Source organism: Catharus ustulatus, chromosome 5 (genome assembly GCF_009819885.2).
Source record: "Catharus ustulatus isolate bCatUst1 chromosome 5, bCatUst1.pri.v2, whole genome shotgun sequence".
NCBI classification, from domain to species: Eukaryota; Metazoa; Chordata; class Aves; order Passeriformes; family Turdidae; genus Catharus; species Catharus ustulatus.
In genome coordinates, this window is record NC_046225.1 from 20,266,255 (window position 1) to 20,279,406 (window position 13,152).

The 13,152-nt window shown below is 40.4% G+C and overlaps 1 protein-coding gene across 2 annotated transcripts in view; it reads left to right on the top strand.

The window, feature by feature from the left end:
• Window positions 1-13,152, top strand: part of BMPR1B (bone morphogenetic protein receptor type 1B) — a 230,289-nt gene that overhangs the window by 128,592 nt on the left and 88,545 nt on the right. For both annotated transcript variants that reach the window (XM_033061222.1, XM_033061223.1), the window contains one exon: window positions 4,106-4,245. The gene's annotated coding sequence lies outside the window, so the exon portion shown is untranslated. The remainder of the gene's footprint in view (window positions 1-4,105; window positions 4,246-13,152) is intronic.

Here is a 13,152-nt window from a genome sequence, read left to right on the forward strand (position 1 = left end):
AGCTTTTATTTTCATTTTCAAAGTGCATGTTTATGTTTTACATGTATATATATGAATATAAAATATATTAGAGCATCTTTCATAGCTTAAGTGTTTGGATCATACTGCCCTTCAGAAATTAATGGCAGGTAGAAGAGACACAGCTTTTTACTTGTAAGCAAGGACAATGATGGTGCTATGCAAAAACGTGATAAGTGCCTTAGACCTTTCCACATGAATGCATAAAGACAGAGTAGGATTTGGACAAGAGTGTAAAGTTCTTTTACTTTCTAATGAATTAGAATTTTTTCATTGCATTTTGGTCCTGCAAGTGGACAGAATCTACCTCCCATGGCAAAGGAGGAGGTAAACAACATCAGTGGCCAAACTCCTAATTTCTCCTTTTGTCTTCTGCCCCAGTCTCACTGGTATTTTCTTTCCCTGATGCTAGAACCTACACATCAGATGCATTAAATGATCTGTGCATAGACCATCCAGTCCAAATTGGGGATTTTGTATTGCAGTCGTGGATGTCTTTTCTAGGTTCTTGGTCATTGATACAGTGAAATCCACTCATGATTGTGCAGTTACAGCACCCCAGCAGAAATAGGGCCAAAACCCTACTCCATGCCAGCTGCCCTGCCATTCCAAACAGCAATACCAAATGGCTCTATACCAATCTCAGAACATAGTGGTGGGGATACACAGTGACTGAGAAACTTTGGTACGTTTTACTGGGTAAGAAAGCAGCTGAGAGCCAGAAAGGGGTTCACTTCCAAAGTCACACTGTCTAGAGGCAGGTCTTCAGTCTGTTGCCATGTATTTCTTTCTATTATATGCCTGTTGGGGTCAAAAAAGCAGAGAAAAAATATAGGTCTTGCCTTCCTTAAACTGAAAAGATTTATATGTCGAAAGCTATGCCATAAATTCTAGAATTCTGTGAATTTTTAACTTGGTTGGAAGGTGGAAAGACAAAGGCACAGCTGAAAATGCTAGCTGGTTAGTCTTGTGTATAAAATCCATTTAAGGGGCAATAGCAAACTTCTGTATAAAAATTAATTAGAACATAGCACAGTCAGTTGAGATCAAAGAGTGTACATTTATTGTGAAATATATGGTTGCTGGAGACAATTAATTTTTAATTTATTAGATTCCATAAATTGTTTTCTGATAGGTTAGGAACAGAGATCTATCAAGCTTATTCACATAATGCTGGCTCTGGCAACTAGCTAAGTGAATTATTGTCTTGAGGTATATGCTTACCCTTTAATGGTAGTCGACACAGCAATGAAACTCCATGGAAATAGTGCTAGTGTGTTTGCAGGTTTACAAAAACACTTGTAGCATAGTAGAACAAGTTGATAAAAGCAAAATAAAACCTCACACTCCTTTGTAAGGAGTGACAGAGAAAGTAAGCGTTGCTTTCATCTTTCACGTGATGTTTGGGGTTTTTTAAGAAACCCATATTTGAAAAGGTGGAACCTGAGCTGGCTACATCCAAGGTGCTTTCAGGTTCTTGAAATGTAGATATGAATTTGTGGTGGAATTCCTCTGTGCTGCTATCTTCTACATTGTCCTTCATTTTTTGCCAGGGACAGAACCAATCAATCCCATTCAGAGCATGACCACCCTTTCACCCACCTGGTTTAACTTTGCCTTGAGATTGCTCACATGGGTAGAATTTGGCCTCATGCTGCTGCTCCAGCAGTTGCTCCTGGTAAGAGAGACTCATAAGGCCTTGGATATCTCTTTCTTTGTAGTGTTGTTTCATAAACTACTTGAAAAATGTGTGGAAGTAGTTTTTTTGCTCACCATTTTCCTTATTTATTTCTGCTTCCATCCACAATATGATGCACGCTGTGCTGAAATCAGGGACATTGTAAAAATTGCAGTGAATGTAGAATTAAAACTTTGGTGTCTGTCTGATCAGTTTATAGGCACAGGAGTATGGGAACAAGGAAAGGAAGGTGAGCAGTATTCTCATGTTTGCAAACCCTTGACTTAACTTCACGTTAGGCCTGCTGTTCTTTCAGTGTAACTAGACGTTTTAGTTTGAGTGCTCATTTTATGCCAGTGCAAGTTTGGATTCCTAAAAAATAATTATTCTCTGTCGTTGTGTAAACTAATATTATTTTTATATATTACATAAAAAAGCAACCTTCATGTTTTTTTTTTTTTCCTCTTTTTCTTCATCATGTTGTAATTAATTTTCAAGTACAATTCTTTATGAATTTCAGAGGTGGTCTGATAAAGCAGAAGAAGGTATTTTAGATTTAGAAGAACCTTAAAACATCTGCTGTGTAATGAGACCGGATGGCAGAAGGATGGAGAGTGCTTACATATTCTCAGAATTGCATTTGAGTACAGGACATATGGCAAACTCTTCTGGAAAGCAACAGGATATTTTTGTTTTAATACTGTTTTGATATCTTGGGTCTTCGTTATGTTGTCAAAATATCTGCTGGCAATTTAAATATAATATGCTCGCTCCCTCTCTAATTTACAGAAGGAGTGAGACTCTCAAAAAGAAATTGTATTTTGGGTATGTTCAAGTGCGCACATGTAAAGCCTGTGGAAGGTTGAACAGCATCAGACCATTATTTTCTGAAAAAATAAGCTATTGCAAATCAGCAGGCATGAAGCCAAGTTATAATAGAATAATTTATTATAATTTGATGTAGATGGTGGATAGAATGGATAGATTGTAATTGAAGCTAAGTGAATAATTCCAGTAAATAATTTATTCAATGAATTTATCCTGTTTTCCTGCTCAGAGATTGTTTTTCCTCTCCCCTTTCCTTTCCCTCCTTACATTTTATAGCTCCTGGGGGGCTTTTTTGTCTAACCAGAGGGGTGAGGGGTCTCAGTTTCATTATGTTCTGGGCTGTGCTGGCCACTGTGGCAGTGCTGCCATTTCTCACCTCTGCATCCCCAGGTGAGCAGGGCTGGAACCCCAGACTTGAGGGACATGCCCATCATGGCAACAAGGCTTCCAGAGATGTGGGCATTTCTTCAGGGCAGGAATTAGTTAGGTCATGGGCTCTGAACTTCACAGATGGGTGGAAATTCCTCAGCAAAGACCTGCTCAAGACAGATAACAAGGGGCTTTCTAGGAAAGGACTATCATGTTTCACTTGGGTTGTCCACATCTTCAGTTTGTGTGTGCAAGTGCAATGGGGGGAGGTTTGGGTTTGGTTTTCCAGGGCTTCCAGAAGAGAGTAGAAATGTTTGTGCCATAAAAATTCCTTCCAAGAAAATGTCTCCAGTCCAAGGAATTTGTTTATTGAGCAGGAGCTGTGTTCCCAAAGCCTTGTGTGGTTTTATTGCTGTTAGTGTATGTGCTCACATCCTGCCGGTTGATCAGGCTGGCAAACGTGCTCTGTCCTTATCCTGTCTTGTTCTGCTCTTTCTTCTAGGTCTTTTTCTAGTTTTTAAAACAATGTTCCTGGCATTTTGAGTTTTTAATCAAGCTTTGTCTCTCCTCAGCAACCCATCCCTTCTTTGTCAGGAGTTTGGACTGATATTACTATTAGATGCATACACATTCAATAGAATAATTTTTTCCTGGTTCCCTCAAGGACCCAACCTAAGTCCTTCACCTTTCATTTAACATTATATGCAGATTTTTGTAAGATTTCCTCTCCTTATTGCTTTGAGTGCTAAAAGAGTTTGATGTCACAAGGACTAATGTACCTAATTGATGTAGCAATGACAAACAAATTGAGCTATGGATATCTCAGACCTGTTCTTATTCCTGATGGTTGCCAACTTAAGTAGGCATCACTTCATCAGAACTGTGATGATCACAGATTGCTCAGGCAGATGAAACATCAATGAAACAAAATTCAACAAAGAGTGTGAACTTGAGATATTTGATTTTGGAGCCACCAGACTGGAATATAGAAATTAAGTGTAGCAGAACCTGTGTATAGTGGGGAGCATGTTGTGCCATGGTTTATGGATTTACCAAGTTAATCCTCACAGTTAGTGAGTCTGAAGATTTTAGTATTATCATTCTGTTCTATGTGTTATCTCTTTGCGCATCTTCTTCATGTTTATCATGTTTTAACACAAAAATCCCCCAAAGAATCTTCCCTTCCATGACCTCTCTTGCTTTCTCCCATAGCTCTAAGACACCACCTGTACCTGTGGAAAAGGGCTTTAGTCCTACAGTGCGTCCTCAGCACCGGTTTGGAGTGATTTCGCACAAGATCTTCTGCCTCCTCTGTGCTGCTGTTTGTCATTGAGCAAAACATCAAGTAGCAGGTTTGATTTCTTAAGGAGGCTTGCATTTTTCTTTCAACAACAGTGGAGTTGTTTGGTTTTGTACAGATAATCCATATATTCTTCAAAGTGACACTGTTCCTCTTAAATAACTTCAAAACATTTGACTTTAATACTAATTTGTAAAAGAAAATTATTTTAATGATAGAATGTATGAACAATAGTTTAATCTGTTCAGCAGTCTGGTGTATTTTTTATTAGATTTCTATATTAATATTGGAGCAAAGACAGTAATTTCTGGTGCTTTTACAGCTGTGAAAACATGCCTATTGCAAAAAGAGACTAAATTGTACCAAAGGGCGCACTGTGCCAGCAATATTTAATACTTCATTGTAGGTCCGCTGTTTTAAACATCTGTCCCTCATTTAGTGTATTTTTAATGCTGAATTTTTAGTGTGGGCAAAAATGTAACTTTTTTTTAGTAAAATGCTTTCTCTGCTACTGAGAAAAAAGCAACTTAGGACTCTATTAGAAAAAGTATTTTTAATGATTTATAGGATTTGGGTCATTTGCCTTCAACTTCCATAAAACAGTAAGTCATTTTTATTGAAATGAACACATTTCTAAAAACACAAATGTGGTTGATAAAGGAAGTTTCCGTGAAGGAAATATGGAAGCTGGAAAGGGAGAATTACCCTGTAGCCCCTGTACCCTGCTGCACATAGTGCGTAAAAAGGAAATAATTGAGTTACATGGGCAGGCTGAGGCAGGTGAGTGCAGCAGACTCCTGCAGTAAAAAGGAAGAAATAGGAAATGAGTTGTGTGTGGAAGATACTATGGTTGTGGCCACAGGATGTGATTGTCAGTGTTCTGCAGGCATCATAATATTCAGGTTGGAAGGGACCTTGAGAAGTCATCTGATCCCATCTTCAAATGGTGAGATGAGAATGTTGGAAAAATGTATTGGGTTCTTGCTATGAGTGAACATCCCATCAGCTTGAGAAAGGACTTGCCACTGGTGAGGCTGCACCTCAAATCCTGTGTTCAGTTCTGAGCTCCTCCTTGAGCTCCTCAAGGACATTGAGGTGCTGGAGTGTGCCCACAGAAGGGCAGTGGAGTTGGGAAAGGGTCTGGAGCACAGGTCTTATGTGGAGCAGATGAGGGAGCTGGGGATGTGTGGCTTGGAGAAGAGGAGGCTCAGGGGAAACCTTATTGCTGTCCACAGCTACCTGAAAGGAGGCTGTAGCCAGGTGGGGGTTGGGCTCTTCTCCCTGGTGACAAGAAGACATGGCTTCAAGCTGTGCCAGGAGAGGTACAGATTGGATATGAGGAAGAATTTCTTCAGTGAAAGGGTGGTCAAGCACTGGAACAGGCTGCCCAGAGAAGTGGTGGAATATACATCCCTAAAAGTGTTAAACAATGTGTTGAGATGTGTTGCTTAGGGACATAGTTTGGTGCTGGCCTTGGCAGTGCTGGGTTAATGGCTAGACACAGTGATCTACGAAGTCCTTTCCAAACTTGATGACTGGCTACAGAAGAGAGCAGTATGTGTACAGTGTAATTCTTCCACACTAGTGCAATTTCCACTATCATTTTCTGGAAGCAGACTTAAAGGAGTGAATCTTCACAGTTTCTTATGCATGTAATATCCTTGTCCTTACAGTGCATTAAACAGTCCAAACAAAAGCAGAAGAAAACACAGTGGCTATGATGTACTAAATTAAATTTCCAAATACATGGCAAGTGCCCATGCTCATGCCATTTAAATATTTATTAGAAATACATCTTAGATTAATTCCTCCCTTTAACAGGTGTAAGACCACCTAACTTATTTCTGAAAAGGGCTTACATTTTCATCTCTAACAGCACAAAAAAGGTCTGTAGTTTGTTTTTTTATTTATTTGTCCTGCAGTAATGATGCTTGGACACCAATCAGATTGTTTAAATGATATAATCCTACATCAGCCTGCTGGAATTAGTTGGTCAATGGGGATATTTTATCCTGAAAGGTGGGAAAACAAACACTAGATTTACAAAAGAAACACTTCAATTTGTAAAAGGAGTAATTCAGAAAGGGAACTCTGCATTAGAACTCAAGAGTTTAATGGTGGAACTCAATGACTCTTAGTAGGAAGAGTGTTACGGGTCTTGTGTGGGAAGAGGACTTGAAATTGCATGCAGATATATTTAATACAGCTTCCATTTGTTCCTGTCTTATCTCATTATAATTAATTGATGAAGACTTACACTCTGTCTCTTATGTGAAGGGACTGTATGAAAAAAGGAAAATCATTTGGTTCATATTAACTTTGCCTCAGCTGTACCTTCCTTTACTGAGGTATATTTGTATAGGTTTATTACTATCTTGTAAAGTGGACAAAGAAGCAAGCTAAGTTGGGTACCTCCAGAAAAATGCTTTTCTTTACCCAGGAAATGCTTCTTGGTTGTGTGTGGTCTTGTTGCACTGGCAGGGTTTTTTCAACAAAATATGATGGGTCAGGAAAAAAAAAAATCTTGCTCAATTTATATACAAACACTAAATATGTCCAATTCTTCTTCTTTATTCTTTGTTTTAATTTTGTTTTGTTTTAACAAAATACGTCTTCCATTTGTACAAGTACATGAGGTTAATGTGTACTATAGGAATTCAACATCTTTTATGTTTTGGCTTTGACTTTTAAGCAGATCTCTTCTCAGTGGTGTGGTATGTGGATTAGAATTAAAAATGCTTTAAAATCAATACACAAAGGGTGGACAAACCCTCAGTTAACCCAGTGTAAATTCGGTGGTTTTCTATTGTCTTTGCTGGATTTGAGTGCCACAGCTACACTCCCTGGTTTTGTGCTATTTCTTCTGTCAGGCAGAACCTGTATTGACTCAAATGGGGAAAAACTGAATCTCAGAAGTTTGGGCTTTATTGTCAACATTATTCAATACCCCTGTAAATAAATATGAGAACAGGGTGCTACAAGCATATACTGAAGCACCTGTAGTGCAGCTGGATTTAAATTAATCACACTACTGATACTGCATGATACGTAATTACACTTCCATATCTATCTTGAGAACTGCAAAACAAAGTCCAAATACTTCAACAGTGTGAACTGTGAAATACAAGTTTTATAAGCAAATTTGCTTGCAGTGCCAAGCTCCTCTTCTTTTCAAAGTGCCTGCTGGATCTTTACTCAATGGCTTTATTGTTTTGGGATCAGAAAGCGAGGACTTCAGCTCTACAATGCACAGTTTGTCACCCTTTGGATAAAGGAGCTGTGAACCAAAGCAGCAGGACATACTTGCGTTTAATACAGTGTGCTCTGAAGAGTGGAGCACATGCTGGCAAGACTTGAAAGCCCTGAAATGCCAGCCAGTTCCTCCAGTTAAATTGGTGAGACCTCCACATACCTGTGGGGTGTGAAAAGGCCCCGGTGCTCATCATTCTGCATTAGGATTGAGTTCATCTTATCAAATGGGCCTTTGAGCATATTGTGGAGTAATTTACCAACCGAAAAAATCATAACGATTTTCCACTTCATTTACCTCAACAGTAGCTACGTAATGTCAATAGTTTTAAACATTTAATTAGACAGACCACGTGTTTTATGCTCTACTAATTACATAAAATTGTGCTCAATAATTTTCTTCCCATTGAAACGAACCTTAAGCAGCTGTTAAAACACTAATTAGGTGAATGCTTCCACGCTGTGCGTTTGACTCGGTGCCAAGCGCATTCCTCCCAGTGGTGAGCGGGTTTTTCCAGTGTCCATGATGCAACCGCGAACGCACGTCCATCTCTGCTGCGCCACAGAGCTAAGAGTGAACTCCAAACATTTATTTTGGCCCTCACCTTAGAAAACTAACATTATATATATAAACTGCAACAGTTCAGAAAGCTGTTCAATTTATACTGGGCTCTTAGTTTTCTGTGCTTCCATTTTTATCTCCAAAGAGCAGCTAAATTTGACGCAGAGCTTGTCATTTGCAATCTGATGTGAAATCAGCACTTTTTATTGCATTGGAGCTGCCTTACAGACGTTATCTCACAATACAGTCAGGTGAAAATGCATTGCTGAGCCTGGTACAAATGAAGCCTTTAGTACAGTAATTTCACGATTACAAGCCGCACGGACTATAAGCCGCATCTCCGAGTGTTGGCAAACATTTCGTTCTTTGTCCATAAATAAGCCACACCTGATTATAAACCGCTCTGTCGTTCGCAGCGAGGACCCGCGTGCAGCAAAGTTGCCAAATAGTAGCAGAATGGCGGCATGGCGGGGTTTACTGGCTTGGCTCGAGCTGTGCAGGCTCGGCCCACTAGGGGCTGCCGACGGGGCCAGGTGGCCCAGCCCGGCGCTGCCGCTCGGGGCCGGCCGCTGCTGCGACTGGGCTCGCTCGCCCCGGCCCGGTGCTGCCCCGTGGTGGCAGGCAGGGACGGGGCCCGCTTACCCCATGGGCTGCGGGGATGGCAGCACGGAGCTTCTGCCTCCTCCCCGAGCCGTGGGGATGTCAACACGGAGCCCCCCGCCTCTCCCTCGCCTGAAGGAGGGAGTTCCCCTGCCTCCCTCCCCCCTCCGCGCTGCCCGCACTGAGCTGGCCCCACCCGCCGCGCAACACAGTAACCAATTTGTAACAATCGCGAAATCCTGGGTTTTACTGGCAGGTGCTTGGCTCAGCACCCTGGCTGGCAGTTCTGGGGTTGTAAATGTCAGAAAATTATTCACATATTAGCCGCTCCTGAGTGTAAGCCGCATTTCCGGTGTGGAAGCAAAATTTTAGTCAAAATGGTGCGGGTTGTATTCATGAAATTACTGTACTTAGATATTTTAGGGTTATTTTGCTAATAAAATGTTTTTAAAAGTTCTGTGACCCTCAGTTATGCATGCGTACAATGCCAAGGAATGAGAAAACCTTTTTTTATTTTTCAGTTTTATACAAGAAGATAATTCAGAGAGGTTTTACTTATTTCAAATATCCTTAAGAATGGGCATTCAGGTCTTACCATTGATAAGTTTGGTGATCCTTAAGGCATCCAGGATTGAGTCAGTACCTCTGAATGTCTCAGGTGGCTTCACTTAGAGCTTTAACCATGGATGTAACTCCAGTAAGAATAGTTTCTCTTAATTAGTGACTAAGTCTGTACAGCTGCAGGCCTAATCCTGGCATTCCTGCAGAGGCCTGGCAGAGGGGACCAGATTGCCAATAACAGGAACTGTCTGACAGTTACTACCTCAGCAGTCTCCCAAACCTGCCCATGTGTCTGTGAACTGGGATTTTGCTCTTGACCACATTCTGATGATTCCAGACTCAGGATTTGTTCCTGAAGAATTCATCATAGAAGAAGAAATTGCTTATAATGGCCATCCTCAGAAACACACATCTCTACATCTTTCTTATTTTTTTTTTTGATTGGACCTTGGACCCTAGTGAACGTACATAAATCAAAAATTCAAAAGAAAACAGAGGGGTTTTGCCTTTGACAAATTTTAAAGTGTTATCACCTGAGTATGCTTGCTGCCTCTACAGCAACAAAAGTATGCCTGTTATATTACAGATTAATTGATGTTTTATGTTCTTAGTTAATCTCTGGTCTTCCCAAATTATGTTAACGATACTTCTTTTGGAACCATTTTCAGTGATTGGTGATCTAGCTGACAATGGGTCTTCTAAAATACTTGGCACCTGTAGACTTCCTTCTTTTGTGATAAATTAAGAGGGACATGTCCTGGTTTTGTTTTCTGGTGCCATTAGGAGCTGCATCAGGTGTACTTTTGAATGTTTTTTATTTTCTAACTTGCATGTTCTGAAGTCAGGAACATCACTAAAAAAGGACTAAGTTTATCATTCTGTATTTTTAATTATGATACAAAAGCTTTAAAAAGCTAAGTTTGCCATTATATATAATACTTATAGTAGCTGTCAGTGTAACTATAAAATGAGCATATTCATAGTGGAGAGGTAAACATTCCCTAAAAGAAATTATAGTTTGCAGAAAAAAAAATCAGTAAAAGGGAGCAGTTGCCTTTTTTTGCTTCTGTGGCTTTGCATATCATTGTTCGTTTGTTTTTATGGCCTCCAGGAAACCATGAAGGAAGGTTAAGCTGTGATTATAAGTTTGCATAAGACATGCCAGCATTACCTGCCCCAAAAGGCAGCAGATCACCTTACTCTTCTGAGGAGGGCAAGTTGAAGGTTTCATTCCTCAGTGTCTTTCCTCCAACTACTGGGAAAAATACCGAGTTCCCACACACAGGGTACTTTCTGATTCCTCCTTATGGCACAGCTTCACATCCATTGACTGAGGGCATTACACTTTTGAACCTCTAGAAGGAGGAGGAAGTTCTGCTGACAGTGATATGGGATTTATACCAGGGGAGGGCAAATGGCAGTAGCTCTTCCCTCCCCAGGGCTGTCACCAGCCAGTTGTGCAAGTGCTGAGGCAGACTGGGCACAGCAGTGTCTTTGGTAATGGCTCATACTGCATAGATCCAAAGCCAGCAGTTTAGTTTCTGGACTACTTTGGTGGACTCTGGATTGCCCAGGAAAATAGATTGCAATTTTGGGTATCCTACTCAAGACCTTGAAAGAGAAGATTGTTATGTGAGGAGGGAGAGAAGGAGTCAAGCACCTATGAGCAATACCTACTTCCTAGAAAACTAAAACTTTTACCTGTTACCTGTCAGTAACTGGAATTCTACTCAGGATCTCGTCTTAAAACCTCTCTGATATGGCATGAGAAGTAATCTGCATTTTCCTGATGTACCTCAAAAGACAGTAAGAAGTCTGTCTTTTATTTTGAGGAACCTTTTCAATCTTAAATGACTTTATCTGCTATTAAAATTTAATGGCCTAATTTTTAAAATTGCCCTGGGGACTTCATGAAGAGCAGGAGTGGTCATACTTCACAAAACCATGGGAAAGAGGGATCTAGAGAAGCCTGTTGTCTTTTCAGTGTGGGCCTTTTGGAGGGCTGTAGCAGCATCAGGGCTGTATGTGAGGCTCTGGGACTTCAGTTGTGAGCTGAAAGAGTTAATTTTCAAGTTCATCACGAGCTGTGTTTACTGATCCTTTCTTATTCCTTTGTGGTAATTGGCACCTCAGATTCTCTGCTAATTAATTGGGCTGCAAGGGGCAGGTGGCGCCATTCTATTTTGATAATCCCTGTCAGCAATGTCTGTATAATCTCTTTGTTTAATTAAAATGAATTTGTAATAGGGGTGCATGAACTTGCAACAGTTTGGGTATTTTTTTCCTTCTCTTCCTTTCTCTCTCTCTCCCTCCCTCTTTCTCCCCCTCTCTGCCTCCCTTCCTCCTGGCTGTGCTTTGCTTCACTTCAGTGGGTGTTCACTGCTGGGGGCAGTTCTGCACTTGTGGAACCACCACAATCCGTGTGCTATTGTCACTCTGGAGTCTCTTTGGAAATGTCTTCTCTCATTAACACTCCCCAAGACATAAGCCATTTATTTTGAAACGTCTTTTTTTTTTTTTTTTTTGTCTTTAAAACAAAGAACATATCTGTAAAGAGATTTCAAAGTTTTTTTCCTACTTTAAGGTAAAAACAGTTCAGAAGGTGCATTAAGGATTAGAATAATTTTAGTTAAAACCAAGATATTTAACCATTGAAACACATTACTGTAATGCTTTATCAATTAATTGCTTGTTTATCTCCATGGCCCTGACAAAAATTTCAAGCAAGCAAACAAAATCCAGTGCCAAAATCATTGCTCATCTTAAGTCAGTTCAGGCAATATGAGCAAGGGTGAATTTTTTAACACACTCTGACTGAGAACAGATTCCAGAATGAAGAGCTGGAAGTTTAAATTTCTGCTAACACATGGACAGTTTCAGTGTGTGTTTTATTATGATAATTGGAAGTTTTTCATGTAAACTGCAAATACAGAAGTGGATTGCAATTCTCGTCCTTGAGGAGGCTGCATGGCTTTGAAGGTCTCCTCCTTCTCCAAAGTTCCTCCCTGATGTTTTGTCTAGCTTCTCTTCACATTCCAGAGCAGAGGACAGAAAGTCGAAGGAGCCAGAACAAAACACAGGATTTGTTTTACAAACATCTTAAAGGGATAAGAAGGTGAAGGATAGATGACAAAGGCTTCTTGTGCCATGGAGGACATTTCACATCAAGTGATCACCTTGTCTAGTGCCTGACAGCTCATTTCTTCTGGCTCAAGGTTCAAGCGGAAAATTACACACTTTGCTTTTTTTCCTTTTTATTTTTTTTTTCTCTTGTGCCTGTACAGGAGGCATGCTGGAGCGTAGCAGAAATCAGAATCCCAATTTTTGCTGATATTTAACTGCCAATAGGTCGCTTAAGGAGTCTATCAAACTTCTGTAACAATATGAATTCACACAATTCCCTAGAATCTAAAAGAAAAAAAAAAAAAAGATGGTTTATAGTTGTTTAATTATATTACTATCCCTTCTGTGTTCAGATGAGGTCACTCAGGAGCTGAGAGTGGCACTTGTGGCTCCTTTGTGTTTATTTGAAAAGGGTGGCACGAAAGATCACTTCTTCATTGGCACCTGTCTCAGCGTCTCTGCAGATCCCCAAAATTCTGCTGTTGCAGGTATTTTTCCCCTGCAATATTGATGTGTTTGCTTGCACTGTGTGCTGAAGCCACACATCCAGCTCCTTTTTCTGTGGCGTGTTTACTAGTGCCAGAGATAGGTGTGAGTATCCCTGTTGTACATCCAGAGAACTTGGAAACTGTGAGATGCCAGCAATGTAGGATGTGTTTCATCCTTTCCTACTCATTCCCAGTGTCCCTGAGGTCCTTCCTGTCCTCCTACTGAAAAATGCTGCAGGTGGTTCAGTGTGAGTAGTTAATGTCATACAACACTCAAGTCATCTGTTTGGGATCCTCACACCCAAGAAGTCAGCTCACGTGCAGGAGATGAGGTCCTGAAATTACAGTGAAGAATGTTTTAGAAAGTTCAATTTAA